The following is a 24,236-nucleotide window of genomic DNA, read 5'->3' as shown; positions in this document are numbered from 1 at the left end:
TAACATTTATTTATAAATTTCATATTATCATAAAAGTAATATACAACATTGCCGGCAAACGCATGGCAAATACATAGCTTCAAGAACAATCCATTTAAAATGCATTTTAAAAGATGCATATAAAATGACTAAATTAAATAATTTATAAATAGAATTTATACAATTACCTGGTATTTTACATTTTTAAACATTGCAAGGTAACATGATTTATTTACTTATTTTCCAATGAATAAAACTGAATAAAAATAAAATTGATTTTATTTTTTTAATCTTGTTGTCCACATAAAAGGTACCATTTTTAATAATTGTATCAGTGGTTTTGACAGCATGAATGGTAAAGTATATGTTTGCATGAAGCACCTCACTTCAGAGTTATATGTGAATCCCAAGCTGGCATCAGGTTTCCCATTCACTTTTATGCTAACCCTCATGACACGGCTTGTTACACCCCAAACCCTCATGACACCCAGGGTCAGTCTGTTAGCCTCGGCCAGCCCATTTACAGAAACCTCGCTGGTAAGAGTACGCTATAAACATAATGACACAGCACAGCTGTTACACACACACACACGCCCATTTACAGTATAAGCAAAAATGCTATTGCAAATGATTAGTGCTGACATTAAACATTCGGATACATTAATACATATTTGTGAGGAAAATATACTTGATTATCATGAAAATAATGTCACAATGCAAAAAAAAGGGAAAAAAGGACATATCACCCGTTTCTTGAGATTCTCTCACTTAGATATTACTAGAACAGAATGAATAATAACAGAAAATAGTTGTTTCAGTATTTATGTAACATCTGTGCCGAGACAACTCAATCTAGCTGAGTCTGACCTCGTTTTACAAATCTCAACTCCATAGGGCCGTGTTTTCCCCACCGCTCAAATAATCTCAGCACATACGACATCAAGCCCTAGGACGTCCAGAGAGCTCTGACCTGGGCCAAGTGGCCTTGAGCTGCTACAGCATGAAACAGTTTTGGATCTGGATTTGTTTATAAATATAGAGTGGCCACAGATGTTTGGCTTTAAGTGAGATGGACAATCTTGGACTCCCTAATGGATTTAATGAACACAGTCCAAATAAATCTGAAAGAACTGCACACTTCTTCAAAACATATTAACGTACATCAAACACAGAGAAAGATGTCAAGAGGTATCGGGCCATTCTGGACAATATTTGTAAGGAGAAAGAATAAACAAGAAGATTAAGAGAGGAACCATTGTGATAAATGATTTTAGAATGATCTACATAAAACTAAATAACAACATGCACAAAAGAATATATAACGATATACTTTCACAACAGGGTTTTACTGATTGCATTGCTGATAAGACTTTAAATTAAAGTAGGTTACCAATAATAGTATTTACTGTGAGAAAAAAAGCAATAAATCCAACACAGGCTCATTGGAAATATGCGTGTCTTTGCTAAACTCCAAAAACATGCCTATACATACAATTCACTGCAGTTTTGAGCTGAAATGAAAACCAGTCGCAGTAATACACTAACAACTTTTATTCTTTTTCACACAAGTTTCACACATGGGCAGATTAGTGATTAATCAATACTTATTTTCACATGTTTCTTTGCACAAAACTATGCAATGACCCCAATGCTTTTAGCATATTGCATGACGAGTGCAATGCTGTACCGGGTGCGCTACAGAGCAAGTTTACTACATCAGCAAATCCATACGTATGGAGCTGGTTAAGTGTCAAAATGTGTTAAAGTAGAGGAAAATTTTGTTTTTTATTTATTTTATTAACACTATCGTTTAGGTTTAAAGTAGGGGTTAGTGTAGGTGTTATCTTATTTTCAAACGCAATAGAGCATGGACCTTTTAGCGCCACTTACTGGACATTTCAGTTCTGAACTGCCACAATATGTGCAACCAACTTAAAACGTTGCCAAAGTCAACTTTGTCTGTTTTGGATAATAATGAATGCCGCTTTAGCACTACTCCCTGAACATTTCATTTTTAAAGTGTCACAAAATGCCGCAAAAAGCAATGTTTTGCATTTTGCAGAATTGGTGTATTTCAACATATTTCCAATGAACCGGGTTGAATAAATCATTAATGGAATTGGAAACATCAAGCGAAGTCAAAACCATTAAATTCCCCACGATTCCCATTCCTACAGACACACAACCACACAAAACTCACCGATTCCCTCTCCATCATCCCAGAACAGGGATCCCTTTGCTTCACCTCCATCATTAAGAGCAACAATCAGACCCAGAGTATTCTGACGACTACATGAAACAACAAAACACATTAAACATACATACAACAGATAAACAAGCAACCACTCACATTTACATAATATTAATTATTCAGTGTTCAGACACTTACTCATCTTGATAAACAACAGTGTGAACTCTTAAAGGAGGAGACATTGGAAAATGGGCATATAAAAGAAAACGTGACCGTTTGCGGGGGCAAGAAGCCTATGCAAGTATAGCAAAACGGCCCATTAAAGAGGTATTAACACAGATGCAGCGTCGCTTCACCTGTAGTGTGTGTTGTTCTCTAGTTTCTGCAAGGGCAGAATGTGGCCTGCTCTCAAATGCAGGTTAATTTTCTCTAACGGTGTATCCATATCCACAAACTCTCCTCCTGTTCTTATAGCTTTACCCTGGATGATAAATCACATACAAGGAGATAAGAGGCCCAACTATATAGAGGACAATGTATCGCAGGCTGAATTTGTTTCAGAAGCTAGCTTTATTATAGCTGGTTGATAAATTGACATGCTAATAAAGATTTGAATGCTTACTAATAAAATGCTTACTTGCATGTTGGTAAAATGCTTACTGTGTGGTAATCATACCAGACACCATATGACAGGTATCCCTTGACCACAGTAACGCCCTTCACAAAACACAATTAATGAGTAAAAAATTCATAAATAACAACCCAAACAATAATAAGAAATGCAAGTCTCTCTTAACTGACTGAATATGTACACACACTAAATAATAATAATAATAATAAAATACATAAAAACATACTTTTAACTATATGTAAAAAAAACTATTTTAATATTAAAATAAGTAATATAATTTAAATGCATTAACGATGTAGTATAATATTAGAATATGCACAGCATAAAAAATAATAGTACATTTACATAAAAAATTATTTTAGTAAATATATATATATATATATATATATATATATATATATATATGACCCTGGACCACAAAACCAGTCTTAAGTCTCATGGGTAGATTTGCAGCAATAGGCAAAAACACATTGTATGGGTCAAAATTATAGATTTTTCTTTTATGCCAAAAATCATTAGGATATTAAGTAAAGATCATGTTCCATAAAGATATTTTGTAAATGTCCTACTGTAAATATATGAACACTTAATTTTTTATTTGTAATGTGCATTGCTAAGAACTTAATTTGGACAACTTTAAAGGCGATTTTCTCAATATTTAGATTTTTTTTGCACCCTCAGATTTCAGATTTTCAAATAGTTGTATCTCAGACAAATATTGTCCTATCCTAACAAACCATACATCAATGCAATGCTTATTTATTCAGCTTTTATTGATGCATAAATCTCAATTTCGAAAAATTGACCCTTATGACTGGTTTTGTGGTCCAGGGTCGCATATATATATTAACAATGACTTATTTGTAATTAGTATTACAATTATTACTAATGTAGCCAGGGTGTTTCATACCGGGTCCAGAGCAGGTGTGACTAGAAGAGCTGGACCCCAGAGGAACTGTTTGTCAATGCCCCAGGTTTTTTCATCTGTGACAAACCTACAGTAAAGAACACAGCACTGAGAACATCATCCACTCAACACTGTACAGTTCATGAGGGAGAGAACAAAAAATGAGCAAGAGAGAGATTTAGAGCATGAAATGAAAACATGCAGAGGTTGAGATGCTGAACAAAATAGCAGATTCCGGAAGAGGAAGGTTCGACGGGTCAGAGTAGTGATATCAAAGTAGGCAAAAAAAAAAAAATTTAAAAGTTTTGATACAGTAATATAAGACCAATACAGAGACAGAGCATTTGGTCCAAGTTCTGATTAGTCATTCCCATGATGCTTTGGGGGAAATGTAATTGAAACGAGAGGATGGACTGAAAATAGTGTCAGAAAGAAAAGATGGTGTAATGAAGATATATTTGGAAGGAGCAGGACATGAATGAAGGTCTTAAAGAGATATTTCACACATAAAGGAAACTTCTGTCATCATTTACTCACAGGCCTTGTTACATTTGCAGAACTTCCTTAACGTTCTGGCAAAGTTCTCTCAAAGTTACAAACAAGTTCAAGTAACGTCACTAGAATGTTTGTTCAAAGTTATATGGTATTTAATAATGTTCTTTAGACGTTACCACAAAACATTATATGACTCAAAGATGAAAAAGGGTTTTCAAGCATCAAAACAATAAAATTATAATGCAGCTTTAATTTTTTTCATACATTTGAACGTGCCCCGTTTAATTAATTAATTTTATTTTTTTCTGAGAAACCTCTAGGTTTTACCCATTTGTCAGCAGCAAGTTTTTAATCATTTAAAATATAATACATTTAATATTTTCACTAATTATTTTATGTATTTTAACATGTACATGTCAGAATAATTATGCTGTTTAATTTGTATATATTACATAATTTTGTTATGCTGAATGCACTGGAACATTATTTCATCCATATTTTGACATTTTATATTCACAAAAGTTATTTGAAACATTAAAGTAGACACTTTACATGATTTAATACGCTGTCTGCATATATAATAATCCCTTTTGTAAATGTATTTGATGCAGTCACCAAAATGGGACATCTCATCTTTGACCCATACACATTTTTCATGTTTTAGTAGAATGTTTGAGAGTTTTTAAATGATACTTCTTTTTTTTCTCTTTCTTTCTTATGGTTTTGAAATTGTATGAGGGTGAGCAAATTATTTTAATTTGTGGGTCAACTAAATGGTGGACACTTACTCGTGCAGCATGGGTCTGGTCACAGCGTTTCCGTGAGTGTGGGCTTCATACATCAGTGTGTACAAATACGTCAGGAGGGTGTAGCGAATGTTCAGCACATCAAGAGACACCGCAGCAAACCCCGGTCCCCAGGTCACGGGACCTTGCCTCTCTCAAATATCACAAAACTAATCACATTACAGTCATTCAACACTGCTGAAGAAAACCTGAATGGATTCTCATGCAAAGCTCACTCCTCCTTCCTTGCAATGCACATGCTAGGATAGTTTTATTATTTATTGTGATATATTTTAAAAAATGTTTTCCTTACCAGTTTTGTCTTGAGCCTGCTCAATAATTGTAAGGAACTATTTTATATACAGTTGCTTTTCAACAATATTTATTATGTAAATAAAAAAAGTGATCAGATTAAATAAATTAGAATTTATTGGAAAAAGATTTGTTAATAATAATAAAAAAATGTATCATATATATATATACTGTATATATATATATATATATATATATATATATATATTTTTTTTTTTTTTTCCAGAGTATATAGTTTTAGAAATGTAACAGGTACAGTTAATATCAATATTTCATTAACTATTTGTATTTTATCTCAGCAACTGATTTATTTATGATCTAACTGCAAACAGATAGATCTGGACAAACGATGTCCTGCATTATGCATTGTGACACCATGGGAATAAATACTTTAGCCCTGAACTATATTTCATATTTGCACAATCCAAATCTGTACAGCTGTGTCCCGCTGAATCCAGACATAACTGTACACCCCGTTCATCATCTGTGCCCGTGTGTGTGTGTGTGTGTGTGTGTGTATACAGACTGAATGTTAATCGTCTGTCAGACAGAGAGAGGCTGTGGCCTGTGTGCGGGTCTGAGTGCTGTTAAGAGCAGTGGGTGTGAGTTAATGTGCTCACAGGTATAAAGGTGAACTATATCTGATAATTATTTCTCAAGTGCCACACATGCACAGGTCTGACCGCTAATGCATGCGTGCTAACACCTAAACATGAACTAAACACTTTATGAAGTGAGAACTCCTCTCAGTTTCTGTATGTTATACTAAGGCCTTAAAAAACTCCTCTAAATGTCCTTAAAACAAGCTGCATAAGATATTAAAGCTAATTTTCAGAGAATGTTTCTTGAATAAAGCTATATTTTGTCTTATTGAATTGTTTTTCACCTGCTTATGGTTAAAAGAAGTGAAAAAATATATGCCATTGCCTCAAAATAAAATAATTTTACAGTATATTAAACATACATTCTCTGAAAATTAGCCTTAATATCTTATGCAGTTTTGCTTCTTCTAAACTTATCTTGCTCAAAGGATATTTGAATGCACTTAAAACTGGAAAACTCTTTAAGAAAAAGACTGTTGCATATAAACATGATTTCATCAAGTCCATTAAAAGTTTTTAGGGTTCAAAAGGGAAAAAAAACCTGACTATATATAGTAAGTATTTTTGTAGGAAATAACATTAACATCAACAAGTACTGAATTATTATTATTTTTTATTTAATACAAATTTGACAAAAAAAACTTAAACTTATTTTACTGAAATACTTATACAACATTTCTTATTTTCATTTACTTGATGTACTAAAACAACTAAAACTAAATTAATTAAAACTTAAATAAAAAATAATAAAACCTATATAGATATATTTAAAAACAATGCTAATATTTTATATATATATATATATATATATATATATAAATAAATAAATGTTGAAAAATTGTTGATATACATATATATATATATATATATATATATATATATACATATATACACACAGTGCTTTGCTAAAGTATTCAAACCCCTTAATATTTTTCACATTTTGTTATGTTGCAGCCTTATGTTAAACTGCTTTAAATTACTTTTTTCCCACATCAATCTACACTCCATACACCATAATGACAAAAGCAAAAACAGAACTGTAACAACTTTGGAAATGTATAAAAAATTAAAAACTGAAAGAAGTACATTGCATAAGTACTCAAACCCTTAACTCAGTACTTAGTTGAAGCATCTTTACAGCCTCAAGTCTTTTTGTGTTTGATGTGACAAGATTTGCACATCAGCATTTGGCAATTATCTGCCATTCTTCTCCTCACCTCTTCACCTCTCAAGCTCTGTCAGGTTGGATGGGGGCAGATGCACATTTTCAGGTTTCTCCAGAAATATTTGATTGGGATCAAGCCCAGGCTGTGGCTGGGCCACTCAAGGACATTCACAGAGTCGTCTATAAGTCACTCTTGTTGTGTGCTTAGGATCATTGTCCTGTTGGAAGGTGAACCTTCTGCCCACTCTGAGGTTCTGAATGCTCTGGACTGGGTTTTCATTAAGGCTATCTCTATATTTTGAGACTTCTACTCTTGACGAGTCCCTCAGTCCCTGCTGCTGAAAAACAGCCCCACAGCATGAGGCTGCTACCAGCACACTTTACTTTTGGGATGATACTCTGCAGGTGATGAGCAGTGCCTGGTTTCCTTCAAACATGATGCTTTTTGAGTTGAGGAATTGAGTTGATTTGGAATTGAGAGTCATCAGACCAGAGAATCTTGTTTCTCAGAGTCTGAGGGTCCTTTAGGGTTTTTTTTTTGTGCAAATTCCAAGTGTGTTTTCACGTGTCTTCACTGAGGAGAGGATTGAGTTTGGCCACACCGCCATAAAGCCCAGATCGGTGGAGGGTTGCAGTAATGTTTGACCTTCTGTAGGTTTTTCCTATCTCCACTTATGATCATGGAGCTCAACTAGAGTGACCATCAGTCCTAGTTGTTCCAAACGTCTTCCATTATGGATAATGGAGGCTGCATGCTTCTGTGAAATTTCAATGCAGCAGATTTTTTCCTGAACTCTTCCCCAGATCTGTGCCTTGACACAAACCTGTTTCTGAGCTCTACAGACAGTTATTTTGACCTCAGGGCTTGTTTTTTGCTCTAATGTGCATTTTCAGCTGTTCGACCTTTTATTGAGACGTGTGTGCCTTTCCAAATCATACCCATTCAATTGAATTTGCCACAGGATAGCTTCACTCAAAGTGTAGTAACATTTACAAGCAATTTGAATGCTCCTGAACTAAATTTCAACTGTCCCAATGCAATGGAATCATTTAAGTTTTTTAACTTTAATACATTTGCACAGATGTTAAAAACATGTTGTATATATATATATATATATATATATATAGTTTTTAGGAAAATATAGATACAATCTATAATAGTATCTCAATTATACTAACAACAATGTACAGTAACAGACATATATAATAACATTATTTCATTAAATATTTGTATTATCTAAATAATTTATTTAATAAATAATTAATAAAAAACAGATATATGAATGAAAAAATACAAAAACAATAAAATAGCTAAAACTTTAACAATATTTTATTGTTTTTTAACAATATTTTAAATATTGATAAAACTATAAGATTATAAAAGAACAATATGTTATGTTAAGTTGAATTTGTTCAAAACTCTAACCTGAAGTATTGAATAATAATAATAATAATAATAATAATAGTGATGGCAGCCTAAGCAAACAGACTGAATACTGTAGGTTCCCTTTCATGGGAACTTCGAACTGCGTCCTCTAGGGGTCGCTATGGGGGAACGCCTCGTCGTGACTCGTATCTGAAGCATACATTGAAAAAACACCAACTCGTTGGCCGGCGACAGCCATGACGTCACTACCGGTGCGACTACAGTATAAATCGGTGCCGGGAGCTACACATCGTTCACTTCTTCGTCTGAAGCTTGCGTCCGCAGCATGGCAAGAAACCTAGAGGACGCAGTGTCTCGTTCCCTACTCAGGGAACCATGGTTACATAAGTAACCCGAGACGTTTATATTGTTCTTGCCCTTCTGACCTCTAGAATATTTAGTATTGTCCCCTCTCTCACTCATAGAGTGAAAACTCCTTCTGCTAATGTAATGGGAAAAGCTAATATCCGTGTGTTAAAGTGTTTGAATGAACTAGACCTTCCTCCTGTTAGAGCCAACTGCTGCTTCCAGACAAAAAAGCCAAATTATTCCAAGTGTACTGCCCTCTGACACCATTAGCATGTGACTCCGTGTGATGGAGAGCGGACGAACTTGGAAACACTTGCAGGAGTTTAAGAATTATGAGCCGTGCTGCAGAAGCCCGTCTCTCTCTGTACCCCTCCCTCTCTCTCTCTCTCTCTCTCTCTCTCTCTCTCTCTCTCTGGTTGATGGCATCAGCATCAGAACACTTGTACTGGCAAATGACTTTGCCAGATATTAGGAGCAAATAAGGGGGTCTTTCTGAACTTCTTTCACTGTCTGTTCATCTATCGTTTACCCCCACCAGCTTGTTTTGCACTTGAACTTGAACACACAGTTTCTACTGAAACAGATTGTTGGAGCTGAGAATTTCACAATATTCTGCAGAATTTTCTGCTAAAGAAATACTTTGCATAAGTATGTCACTTCCTGATCTTGTAAACTGATCTGTTTACAACTGGAAAACACAAAGACCCTTTTTAAGAAAATGTTTTATTTGCATATGAATGTGATCTGAGCATGAAGATTAAAAATTATATGTCAATAATTTATTTAAATCCATTTATTTTGTTTTATTGTTTTACCAGAAACCAACTTTTATTGATTGGACCTTAAGTGCTGTTTTGCAACAATATTAATCATGCAAAAATGCTATACAAATAAATGAATGTATATATATATATATATATATATATATATATATATATATATATATACACACATATACACATACACACATTTGATAACATTAAACATTTTCCAGATCATTTATTTATTTACTTCGGTTTTGGGGCAAAAATAATACATCTGAAATATGTGGGACCAGTGTTATTAGCCTGGTTTCTCCCAAGGTTTTTTCTCCATTCTGTCACCGATGGAGTTTTGGTTCTTTGCCGCTGTCGCCTCTGGCTTGCTTAGTTGGGGACACTTCATTTCCAGCGATATCGTTGACATAATTGCAAAGATATTATTTAAACTGAGCTGGATGTTGACATCACTGAATTCAATGATGAACTGTCTTTAACTGAAAAATGTGTTTACTATTGTCATTTTGCATTATTGACACTATTTTCCTAATTAATGCTGTTCAGTTGCTTTGACACAATCTGTATTCTTAAAAGCGCTATATAAATAAAGGTGACTTGACTTGACTTATTAAATTAAAACTCAAAACATTAACAAATATGTTCTGTTAATAATAAAAATAAATGTTAAGTGAAAAAAACAAAAACAAAAACAACAACAACAAAAACTTTATTTTAGCTACTTGCCAACACATAATCTGACTTTCATTTAATTTTACTTGATGTACTAAATAATTACAATTAGCGCTGACATTAATTTATAAAAGTAATAAAAACGACAACCATGAACTAGGATTTGCTACTTCCAGTGCTAGTCAGAGCACGTTACTTAAAAAAAAAATATCATTAATATTAGTCCATTTCCTGCAATAGAAATACTTTGAATGCTTTAAGTGAATTTATTCAACTTTTAGAAGTACACTACCATATAGATGACACAGAACTGATTACATTACGTGTCTCTTAGTCACTATCTGACATGTGTTTGTCTCCATCACTTAGTAATTCAGGCCACCATGACGCCCTCCATCCTTTGCTGTTTGTCTCTGGATGACCTTCCATTTGCCTGCGCAGCCACATTAAAGCTAATGACATCTTGGAAGGGTAATTACAGCAGCAAGAGGACGTGCAGGGATAAACACGTCCGGCGCGGGGTAGAGGCCAGCTGAGGACAGTCTCTTATTGAAACTGTCATTGAGACACGCGGAGGACACATCCACTCCGGAGCAAGTGAATGATTCGGCAGAACACCAGCGGAAAAGGTGCGGACATGGTATCTGGCAGTGCATGTCGAATACCAGAGTTAATACATTTCATGCTATTTTTAAAGCATTTTTGTTAGCATTTTTACTTCTGTGTTTTACTCTAGCTCAAATCGGAATATGCACATATAATATTGCACAAATGTTTTCTCTTTTGCTTTGTCTTCAACCCCAATTTCTGTCATAATTTGCAACAAATCCTGAAGGATTGTAATAGAAATTCTCAAATTAATAACTGTGATATGATTGTAACATAACACATAACAAAAACTTGATATTTTAGTTCCCAATACCCTGTTCCCAAAAGGACTGTCATAATTACCAACACGATAAAAAAAAAAAACCTGTTGTAGGATAGCCTGACGGATTTTACCGTTCCTACAGATTCTCTACAGATTTTCCTTTAACCATAAAGGACATAATTCCAATACAATAAAAGAAGGATTCTGATAATAAAATAAAAATAGTAAATTAAATAAATAGTACATTAAATTATTTTTAATTACACGTTTACATTAAATTTACTTTATTTGAAATAAGGTTAAATTTAAACAAACCTAATTATTAAATATTTTTTTTTATTTACTATGTGTTTATTTTATTTGAAATTAAGTTAAATAAATAGATATGTTTTATTTGAAATTAAGTTAAATAAATATTTCTATTTGAAATTAAGTTAAATAAATACATATTTTTTATTTGTAATCAAGATAAATATGTTTTATTTGTAAATAAATAAATTAATAAATAAATCTATCTATTCTTTTAGGATTTTTAGGCTACATTTCCACTCCAAATTCTATTTCTGTTTGTTTGTCCTTTGTTTAATCACTCATTTAGCAAAGCCATTTCTAAATGACCAAAGCCCAGGAGGGTTCTGAATAACTTTGAGCATTTAATTATACCCCAACTGTATCTGTTAGCAACGAAGCTGCCACGTCCACTCACTGAAGAATTTTCCCCACACCATATCGATCCCTCTCACTCCCCGGGCTTATTGGATTTTTGTGACAGGTCCCAGCACTTGCAAAGGTCACATTTTAAACAAGTGCCGGAGTGAATACCTGACAGCCCACCTGTCTACGGATGCCAGATATTAGTCAGAGCCCATGTGGGAGGCCCTTTTCAATTGCCGCTGTGTGCTTTTTGGAGCTACTGTCTGTCTCAGTGATTCAGAGATCATTTTCATACTCTCTCAGGGCGTCATGCAGACAAGCGTTCATGTAGAAGTTGTCATGGCTGTCTGTACAGTGACATTATCTTGTTTCACCCTCTGTTTTGATGCCCGTCACTCACTGTCACTGATTATCAGGCTTAACGCCATATAAGGCTCAATTAAGGTCCGTTTCACACTGCTTGCTGTACATTGGCCCCACATGTCCCCCGTCACATCCATCAATTTTCTGATTATGATTAAGCTTAATAAAACCAAAATGGCTTGGTGAAATTGTCATAAAAGCTGTACTGTAAAATAATAATAATAATAATTAATTTGTTTGTTTGTTAAAAGGCATACTGATATATAATCACTAATTGTTTTCGGCCATGTTGTGCACACCTACAAATATTACAATAGTAATATTTATTATTTAGTTTAATATTTTAACTTAAAAAAGATAAGCAGGAGTTATTATTTTCTCTCATTTAAATATTAATTTCTGTATTTTACAATAGTAAAACGTATTTAGTTTAATATTTTTTAATAATAATATTGATATTATTATATATTATATTATATTTTACAGGCATATTGATATTTAATCACAATTTTTTAAATCATATTGCACACCCCTACAAACAAGCTCAGCAAAGTTGGACCTTTTTTTAAAATCACATTTTGAATGGAAATTAACCGATTTGAATAATAAAAAAATAATAATAATTCCCCCACCCAAATGTGCAGCCCACCAAATTTCTGTATCAAAATCCCCATTTTTAGATCCAAAAATGATGATAATGTGATGAAAAGCATAAGACCTTTTTAAGGGAAAAGAGCTCTGACACAATTTGACTGATTAAACTAACATCATACCTAGGTTTAGAATAATATTTAGTCAAGTTTTGTTTAACACTGGTTTAAAAATCCTAAATCTGTCCATAAAAAAGCCAATGCTTGAATAAAGCTTCTCTATAGCTGTGTTCTTACTGGCATGTTGATGGTGTTGTAGTTTCTGGAGAACGGATAGAAAGCTCCAAGCTGCATCCAGCGCGGGCACATCTCGTATTCAGCAACGTTAAAGAAGCCACAGATATCAGCACCGGTCTGAAACGCAAGCGACAATGGAGAATGAGAAGGGAAAAGACACATAGAGAGAGAGAAACACAAATATAGATCTCTGTAAAAACAGAGCCACAAGAGTCAACTCCAAAACATTAATAAATAAACTCTAGAGGCAGTGTAATGGCTGCATGCTAGTGTAATGCACCCAATTGATCTAAAAACATTGTTTGATAGGAAATAAAGCACAAATGAAAAATCAATAGCAAGTGCTGCGACAGGACGAGAGAGGCACTTACGTAAGGGATGCCAGATGTGCTGAACTCCATCATGCCTGAAAGAGGGAGAGAGAGAGGAGTTTGGTTTTCATGGATACAGATATCCAGTTCATGCACTGAACTGTACAGTAGATGTTCAACAAAAACACCATGTTTACTGAGGGAGGTGGGTCAAAAACTAAAGGATAAGGACAAACAATTGTTATATAAAACAAATGAGCTGATTGCCCATGCAAAACGTTGCCATGTTTTTAGAGTGTTCTGGCTGGTTTGTTACTGGCCTGTTTTAAGAAGTCTCTATAATAATCTGAGGCAAGGTTATGTGTCTTCCTGTCCTTGATTTGATTTCAAGTTCTGTTGTTTTCAGTTTTGCACTTGGTTTTCTGTGTTTTGTTTTGTTTTTCACTTGCATATCTCTGCTATCTTTTCTTTGACTCTTGCACCATATTTAAAAAATGTCAGGACATTTTGAATGCCTCAGAAGACCAATACATTGGAATTCTCATTGCAAAACTTTCCCATTTAGTTTCCATTTAATATACAACACCATTCAAAAGTTGTGGGTTATGAAATAAGTCTCTTATGCTCACCAAGGCTGCATTTATTTGATTAAAAATACAATTAAAAGACAATAAACATTGAATATTAAATAAAAAAAATTATATTTGAATATATTGTACATATTGAATATATGTAATTCACTCCTGTGATGCAAAGCTGAATTGTCAACATCATTACTCCAGTCTTCAGTGTTACATGATCCTAATATGCTGATCTGCTGCTCCAGAAACATTTCTGATTATTATCAATGTTGAAAACTTTGTTTGTATGTTGCTTCATATTTTTGTTGAAACCGTGACACATTTTTTTATTTATTCTTTGATTAATCGAAAGTTCAAAAGAACAGCAATTATTTTAAATATATACACACACACACACATATATATATATATAGGGTTCACAGAGAACGCTGTGTGAATTCAGCCAGATCTATGAGAGAAAACACCTTGTTAAACAGAGCTCAAAGAAGCCAGCAGTACAGTTCTCTTTACTGTTGTGGAAAAAGGGTTTGAAAGTTTTGAAATGCACTACAGGTCAAAGCTCGAGCAATAAAGCGGAATGCAAGAAGAGCTTTTAAATGACACTGAATCAATAAAATTGGCCAATAAAGATTTGTCTAAATCTCCTTAAAAGACATAAAGAGAAAATGGCTGACCAAAGTTTGGAGTCATTGATTTTTTTTTAAAGAAATTAACTTACTCGGCAATGATGCATTAAGTTGATCAAAAGTGACAGTAAAAACATTTATAATGTTTCAAAAGGTAAATAACTGGTGTTTTTTTAACTTTCTAAAAATATACACACTGCCGTTCATAAGTTTGGGATCAGTACGATGTTTTTTATGGAATCTCTTATGCTCATCAAGGCTGTATTTATTTGATCAAAACTACAGAAAAAGCAGTAATGCAGTAAAAAAAGCAGTATTTGCAATTTCTAATATTGGTTTCCTATTTTAATATACAGTAAAATATTATTTATTTCTGTGACGCAGTGCTGAATTTTCAGCATCATTACTCCAGTCTTCAGTGTCACATGATCCTTTAGGAATCATTCTAATATGCTAATTTGTTGGTCAAGAAACATTTATTATTATTATTATTATTAATGTTGAAAAAAGTTGTGGAAACCATGATGTACACTGCTGTTTGGGATCTGTAAGATTTTTATTGTTTTTTTAAAATAAGTTTATTATGCTCATCAAGGCTGTATCTTCAAAAATACAGAAAAAAACTTGCAATTTAAAATAACAGTTTTCCATTTTAATATACAGGTACTTTAAAATATAATTTATTCCTGTGAAGCAAAACTGAATTTTCAGCATCAATACTCCAGTCTTCAGTGTCAGATGATCCTTCAGAAATCATTCTAATATACTGATTTATAATCAATGTTGGAAACAGTTGTGCTGCTTAATATTTTTTTGAGTCATGTGATACTTTTCAGGATTCTTTAATAAATAAAAAGTAAAAGAACAGTGTTTATTCAAAATAGCACTTTTTTTGTTACAATATCCACTGCTATTCAAAGGTTTGGGTTCAGTACATTTTTTCTTTCTTTTTTATTATTAAATTAATAATTTTATTCAGCAAGGATGTGTTAAATGATAAAAAGTGATAGTAAATACTTATATTGTTAGAAAATATTTCAATTTTGAATAAATGCTGTTCTTTTTAACTTTTTATTTATCAAAGAATCAAAGGAAAAATGATCACAGGTTGCAGAAAAATATTAAACAGCACAACAGTTTCAACACTGATAATAAATCAGCATATTAGAATGATTTCTGAAGGATCATGTGACACTGAAGACTGGAGTAATGATGCTGAAAATTCAGCACTGCGTCACAGAAATAAATAATATTTTACTGTATATTAAAATAGGAAACCAATATTAGAAATTGCAAATACTGCTTTTTTTACTGCATTACTGCTTTTTCTGTAGTTTTGATCAAATAAATACAGCCTTGATGAGCATAAGAGATTCCATAAAAAACATAAAAAATCGTACTGATCCCAAACTTATGAACGGCAGTGTGTATATTTTTAGAAAGTTAAAAAAACACCAGTTATTTACCTTTTGAAATATTATAAATGTCTTTACTGTCACTTTTGATCAACTTAATGCATCATTGTTGAATAAAAATATATATAAAAAAAGAAAAAAAAAATTACTGACCCCAAATTTTTTTACAACAGTGCATACTAAATATGAGTACTAGCGATGCTTATCTTCCCACTAATGAATAAACACATACCTATGATGGACTTCAGAAGCTGGTCCCAGGTGGAGTAGTTGTCTCCCAGCCAATGTCCTGCCCAGCGTCCACTAGATGGGTATGTTGAACGGGTAACTACAACACCTCTCTTTCCAGTGGTACTAAGCAAAGCAGTGGGATATACACATAAAAAAACACAGGATTTAAAACTCATTCCAGAACAACCAAGTAATAAAATAGTAGCGAATACAGAGGAACAGAAAACTCACTCATAAGTGGGTTTTGTGTGAGCCCAGCCGTACAAGTTGTGGACATCGTAATGCTTGACGCATGTGCTGTCGGCCAGGATCTGCTCGCTGTTCATGGATAAAGTCTTGTGCTTCAGACATCTGTGCATGGACCGCACAGAAAAGCCACACACATTCAGATTAATTTTGGATGGATAGTGCTAAATACAAGTGTAAATGTTGACCATCGTGCACTCATAGGAACTTACAGGCATGTATGGAGGATTTTCCGAATCTTTATTCCCTAGACAATTTTCTCCAACGGTGACATGCACAAAACTGGCCGGCTCATTCAAGTCCTTCAGAAAGCAAAACACAATGACAAGGTTATCATTCAAAGAATGCAAAGGAAAAAATGGTGACCATATGCAAATGAGCGCATAAATAGGGCATGGCTATGCGAAACTTTCACTTGTTCTTGCACAGCTCACCATGACTTTCCACAATCAACAACAAGATTTCAACAACATTCCTATGAATCTATAATTTTCCTCTGATTTTTGAGGTATTTATCAGTTACGGTTAGAGTTATATGTGTTGCATTAAGAGCAACAATGGCGTGTAATGGCACATATGTGCTCAAAGAATATATTTTACCATTTTAATTCATAAAACTGACTGCTTACTTGTCTGCTTACCACTAGTAAAAAAAGTTATATTTAAAATATATTTATTTAATACTAAGTATAGTTTAAACCCAGATGATCTTGGAGGTGAAGATGCTGGATGTGGAGGTCCTGGGCTGGTGTGGTTACACGTGGTCTGCGGTTGTGAGGCCGGTTGGATGTACTGCCAAATTCTCTGAAACGCCTTTGGAGACGGCTTATGAACATTCAATTCACGGGCAACAGCTCTGGTGAACATTCCTGCAGTCAGCATGCCAATTGCACGCTCCCTCAAAACTTGCGACATCTGTGGCATTGTGCTGTGTGATAAAACTGCACTTTTATTGTGGCCAGCCTAAGGCACACCTGTGCAATACTCATGCTGTCTAATCACTAACACAGATTTAGACAGATTTGTGCACAATATTTGAGAGAAATAGGTATTTTGTGTACATAAAAAAAGTCTTAGATCTTTAAGTTTAGCTCATGACAAATGGGGGCAAAAACAAAAGTGTTGCGTTTCTAATTTTGTTCAGTGTATTTACTGGCATATTGCTCGAGACTTACTGATATGAAAATTATAATTAAACTTTATTTGGATTACTACTTGTGCACAATGCACATTTTTTAATATTAAGTTTAAAATTTGTTTTAATGTCACTATTGATGAGGATTATATAATCTTTGAATAATATCAGTCTTTAAATTCAAGATATTTAAAGTGTATCTGAAGTGTAATTGCAATAATTCCACTTTAGCACAATCAAATATACTTCAGTATATCTTTAGTTGGACTTCAGCATGAATTCCACACAATTGAATGATTACTACATGCTGATTGGATATTACAGTAGTACAACATGCTAATTTGTATGTATTTCCCAGTACAAAATTAGTTGTTCCAATTTAACAGACTTTAAGTATACCAGTTTAGTATATTAAAAGTACAATTGCAGGGTATTTTTATGAAGTACATGTGTAAATGTCGTTGTAGTATACTTGACATGAAGTAAATGTATTTCAAATACATTTTAGTATAGTTATTTTTCATTAGGCACATGAAACTGTCTGCTTAATATCTGCAAACACTTTATTCTGATGGAACATTTTATTGACTGTAAGTAACTTTGCAAGTAGGCTACATGTCAAGTTACATTACAAACCATAATTCTAACAGTCTTCTAATGAGAGCTAGTTGATATGTATTTGCAAAATCCTAAGAGTTAGTTGGCATACTTAGTTACTTGTAGTTATCCGAATGTCTAATCGAAATAAAGCATAAGTTTACATTTCTTTTCTTTTCATTCCAACATGAAAATGAAAAAGACAAAGCACTCACGATCCAGAGTCCGTCAAACTTCATAATGTTGTTGTAAAAGTCTTTAATCTGCTTTCCCCCCACTCTGCTGTACTGGTCTTGAAGAAATCAGGGAACGCTACGAAAGCTCTGAGTAGCTGGAAGTTTAAGTGAAACAAACATTATTAGAATCGCTGCAGGTTGGATGCAGTGCTTTAATGATTACTACATGCTTTTTGGATGTTACAGTAGTGCAAAATGCTAATTTGTTTAAATAATAATGTGCTAATTCACTTCTGATCTGTTCTCATTGGCTGTTGGTGTGTCTTCTACATGCTGATTGGCTGATATACTAGTGGGTGATATAGTATAACACTATTATGTGCTAATTGGCCGATGGTGTGTCTTCTACATGCTGATTGGTTGATAGTATCTATGATGTCACCTTCATCTCTCTTGACTGCATTTGCAATTATAGCCCGTTGTACTGATGATTTCAGAATGAATAGACTTGGATAGGGGGAAAAAGAGAAAAGATGTCTGGTTCTCTGATTAAAGAGAGATAGAAAGAGTGTGATTTATAGAGAGATAATGAAGTGAGAGAGTATCCCAGTCCAAAGAATTGTCCACAGTGATATTGGGATAGTCAGGCCATACCTATGACAGACAGAAGACTTTGACAAGCCTTACACTGTTCATTGATGAGTTGATTTATACATGTTTTGATTGGTCTCTGTTCATAGAGCTTTTTATACAGATGCCAAGGCTTTTTTAGGTTGGATAGAATATGTGATCTCTGACCCAGTTTGTTTGCTGGCTTCCACGGCTGTGGTATGCTTAATTTTACACCAACTGGCAACCTGGGGTGCCAAAATACTATTGGGTAAATTGGCAGAGGGCAGAGTCACACAGACCAAAACAAAAACAGACATTCCGACACATTTGATATTAGAATACCTGGCTGATGTGCTGTTTTTCAAAGAAAAAAGTATGTGAACTTAGCATGTTTCCTGAATTTCTGCAACCATATTATGGTATTTTATGCTTTAGTGCAGTCAAAACAGCACCTTTAACCTCATTTAACTTGAACTCTGAATTCTGAATTCTTCCACAAGCATTTGAAAATAATCAACACATTTCCACTTCATCACCATTTTGGGGATGATGTTCAACTTCTCTCTAAAGTGCGGGTTAATTAATTCGTCTTCCAGTGGTTATTCCCAATTAAGAATAAATAGGAAAAAATCAAATTTAGGACTTTCGTAATACAGCATAACGAATCATAATGACATTATCCTTGATGCCAATGACATCATTTTTGAAGGGAAAACAACAGCACAATTAGTATTAGCAATGGATTTGATGATCAGTGCCGTTTTTGGCATCATTTGGTTTATTTCATTATAAAACATCCATCCTGTTTGAGAAAATTATGGAAATTGGTATGACAATATGCAATTTAAAAAAATGCTTTAAAAACTTGGTTTTTATGTAAGCTAACTGTCAAACCCTCACTGAGCAATGGCACATTTACTGTATTTCTATGCTAACAGGCATAGATAATCGTGTAGATAATTGTATTATACTTCTTTAAATAACAACAAAAGCAAACCAAGCTACAAACAGAGTTCAAGGTACTGCAGAACACGAAGGACCTCAAACTCGTGCCGCAGAGCAGAGCAAAATATACTGTCAACAAAACTATGAGGCATTGACTTAGAATCAATATGTTCCTCTTCCTCCTTGTGTTTGTCATACCTTTCCCAACACAATGTCATTGCTGAGCTCAGGAGGCCATTTGATGAAAACGTCTTTTTCAATCCCGGTATCAAATGCAGGGTAGGAGCCTTTTGTCTCATTGCCCGCTATCGCTGGGTCCTGAAGCACACAAACAAACAAAGCATGTAGTTCTGGTAAAGAATACATTTCTCTGCATGCTTCTGGCCAGAATAAGAACACCGTATGATGCCAGACTACATCGATCGCTCTATTCTCATTACAGTTACCATTTCATGGAAACAACTTTGTTTTCCCAGTAATTGAGAATAGTTTGCACCAGGATGAAGATGAAACGCATTCCCTCAGCCCTCATCTGGTCCACCAGAGCAGGCAGTCCTTTAAAGTTCACTTGGTCCAGCATAAAGTCTATCTGCCTCTGTAGCCAATGTCTGCGTATTGCACATCCTTTAAGGGATCAAAGGTAAATTATTATGATTATTAAACTTAAATGTGAACTTCCAAAGTGACTGAGTATTTGAGCGCAAACTTAGCAATGCCTTTTGGTTTGAAACCAAAATTATGGTATTATGTTGTAAGCAGCTGCTATGCATTTGTTAAGGTGCTCTGGGTGGTTGGGCTGGGATATTTTCACAATATGTTCACAATTTCCCATCAGATTCTAATTACTGTAACTGAAAAAGGAAACAAACACACACACACACACACACACACACACACACACACCTCGGTGTACTGCTGAACCACTTCTTCTGGAGTGGGTCCCATCACCATGTAGAAGTCCAAGATACCTCAGATGGTGTGGTAGGTCAGAGCTGGAGTAGGCTGGAAGGTCACATCTAAGAGCAAAACAAGAAGAAGAAAAAAAGGATGACATCATCCCTGTGACTCAATGTGTCGCATCAGCTTATTTTTTACACACACTTACAGTCTCTGAACAGCAATAATGGATTCCCTCTAACGCTTTTATGACAGACAGCACACTGAACACAGTTTAAGACAATGTTTACATCTCAAGGGTCACATACAATTAAAATGAGAGTTTTGTGATTTTAAGTCCATGTCTATGGGTTGAAAACACTGGCAAAAACACATCCGGTTAACAATTCACCCCAAAATCAAAATAGAAAAATGTGCAATTATATATTAAATAAGGAAAATTTATCCTGTTTGTAACACTTTACTATGTGTTTACTTTTAATATTTTTTCCGATTTTGTTTTAATAATTCCCATTATATGTTTATTATTGTAACCGTATTTGCATATACTACATTATATAATTTACATATTCTATAATATAATATTTTTTTCACATTTAAATGAACAAGTATATAAATTAAAAAATAAAATTCTCAAAATAATGCAAACCATCTCTTTAACCATTTTCTCTTTACAGAAAAAATATTATAGAAAACTACACAATTATAATAAAAATTATAATAATAAAATTAATTAAGTTTATTTTCTTTCACGTTTATTAACAACTTAGATAGATAGATAGATAGATAGATAGATAGATAGATAGACAGATAGACAGATAGAGATAGATAGAGACGTCACGGCACCCCAAATCATCACTGACTTCAGAAACTTCACACTGGACTTCAAGCAGCTTGGATTCTGTGCCTCTCCAGTCTTCCTCCAGACTCCAGACCTTGATTTCCAAATTAAATGCAAAATGTACTTTTTCCTGAAAAGAGGAGTTTGGACAACTGAGCAACAGTCCAGTTATTTTTCTCCTTAGCCCAGGTAAGATGCTTCTGACGTTGTTTCTGTTTCAGAAGTGGCTTGGTAGCCCTTTTCCTGAAGACGTCTGAGCGTGGTGACTCTTGATGTACTGACTCTAGCTTCAGTACACTCCTTGTGAAGCTCTCCCAAGTGTTTGAATCGGCATTGCTTGACAGTATTCTCAAGCTTGCGGTCATCCCTGTTGCTTGTGCACATTTCCTACCCAATTTCTTCCTTCCAGTCAACTTTGCATTTGCAACTTTGCAACTGTGACTTACCCTCTTTGTGGAGGGTGTCAATGATTGTCTTCCAATTATAACTGATTAATTATAGTCTAAAATAAAGAAATGTCTTTATGTGTGTGTGTGTGTGTTAGTTTGTGTGTGTGTGTGTTAGTTTGGCCATTTACAGCTCTTTGGGAATGTGTTTGAAATCAGATTGGGGGATGATAGTGGGGGCTGGTTCGAATCTTCTTGACGGCGAAGAACCATCTGGCAATTTAAAACCCCTATACGAACGTAAAGTCTCTGACCAGAACTGTAATTTATATGCAAATGTCAAAAGGCTAAAAGGGGTCTCTTAAGCCATAAACAGTCCAACGCTCATGCATGATCCTACGCAGACGCTACATAGTCATAGTAAGCATTAGTCAACTAATCGCAGGTTTATTAATAAACCGTTTAAATCATAATAATGAGCCTTTAATTGCCTACATTATCTATTGCCTATAAGCACTCAAGCACACACATAAAGCTTGCCACAGAGCACCGGCAGAAGTAATGATTATGAATATGTCAGGGAAAAACAGTAAGGAGGCTGCATTAACATTTTAATAATTCATAAATGATAAACTAGTGCTTTCTTTGTTCTGGATTTAAGAGAGATTATATCGGCGACACTGACTCGTCATCTCCGCAGTAGTGATGCGCCTGTATGCATGTTTCATATGGATTACATAATCTGAGAATATTTGTCTTCTATTTGAATTAGTTTATTTGAAAGTAGACATTTCCTTTTCTATATATACTTTTTTATATCTAAAAGGCAAACATACATGGAGTTTCAGAGTTTCACGCTCAAGTTCACCGAGACCGAGACGGCAGAAAGCGCATCCTGTTATATATATATATAGATATATATAGATATTATATAATTCCTATTAGATTCTTATTACTGTAACATAATTTTTGCTGTAAAAATACTGTATTATATGTTTTAAATTAAAATTAACAAACAATATTACTATTTTTATCACAGTATGGTAATGGAAACTGGTGACAGAAGTGTTCAATTTGTCATGGAAATAATTTTGAAGTGCAAAATGTCTTAATAGGCCTAAAATAGCTTTTCTATAGCCTTTACTTAAGCAAAATATATTTTATTAAATATTTCTTAAAAGCACATTTTATGCACACACGGATTCAGCCTAATAAAATGCTCAAAAGAATGTAAAACATCCCCCTAAATTATATAGAAAATATTCAATAAAACATTGGAAATAAATTTATTCCAATAAATTAATAATTAATAATATAAATTATTTTATTATTATTATTTAAACTATATAACAATTGTCTTCTACAACTACTGATTAGTTGTTAAGTAACTGACTAATTTACTTTGAAAATATCTTCTATGCTTTTGCACAGCTAGACCAGTTTAAACCAGGAACCCATCTTAGGCTGCTTCAAGAAAGACCATCCAGCGTGTGTCCAGGTGAAACACAAATGCTTAGTGTGTTTGGTTTCACTCACCCATAGCATTGCTGTTGAGCAGGAGGACGCCATGAGCATTTTTGGATTTCTCCAGACCCAATTTAGAAAGGATGAACTCCATAACTGTTCAGCTTATACTGGGGAGATGGGGAGAAGAGATTAGAGTTTGTGATGCGATTTCAGTTGTTCTCAGTGTTAAACAGACAATTAAGTGTTAATGAGAGATTTTTATTTGGCTTAAAGGAATGAAACCTGCAAATCCCATCTCTCTGTTTTAATTAACCTAATTACATCCCTCTCTCTTCCTTCACGAAGCTCTCTCTTTGCTTGTGTTTCTCTGGGCATTGTGACATGAAGTGAGTCAGAGAATAAGGTTGTTAGTGTGTCCAGTATGAATGACTGACAGCCAATAACAGGACGGTTAGTAGGCCTCAGCCGAGAGGTGCAAGAACATCACTGCAGCTGAGTCAATCTTCCTGTATGCCACTTTCTAAAACCTACTTATATGATCTATTATATATTTCTAAATATAAAAATATTTTTGTTATATTACAACTTAAAACAAAGGAGAGAAAAAATTCCTATGTGAATATATTGTAAAATATATTTTATTCCTGTGATCAAAGCTGAATTTTCAGCATCATTACTCCAGTTTTCAGTGTCACATGATCCTTCAGAAATCATTCTAATATTATAACTTTATAACCAAATAAAA

General features: G+C 34.0%; 1 pseudogene; it reads right to left on the bottom strand.

The window, feature by feature from the left end:
* Positions 1-24,236, bottom strand: part of LOC107570381 (maltase-glucoamylase, intestinal-like) — a 75,233-nt pseudogene that overhangs the window by 23,230 nt on the left and 27,767 nt on the right.

The sequence above is a fragment of the Sinocyclocheilus grahami genome, unplaced genomic scaffold (assembly GCF_001515645.1).
Source record: "Sinocyclocheilus grahami isolate Dianchi unplaced genomic scaffold, SAMN03320097.WGS_v1.1 scaffold1450.1, whole genome shotgun sequence".
NCBI classification, from domain to species: Eukaryota; Metazoa; Chordata; class Actinopteri; order Cypriniformes; family Cyprinidae; genus Sinocyclocheilus; species Sinocyclocheilus grahami.
This window is presented reverse-complemented; position numbering and strand designations above follow the sequence as displayed.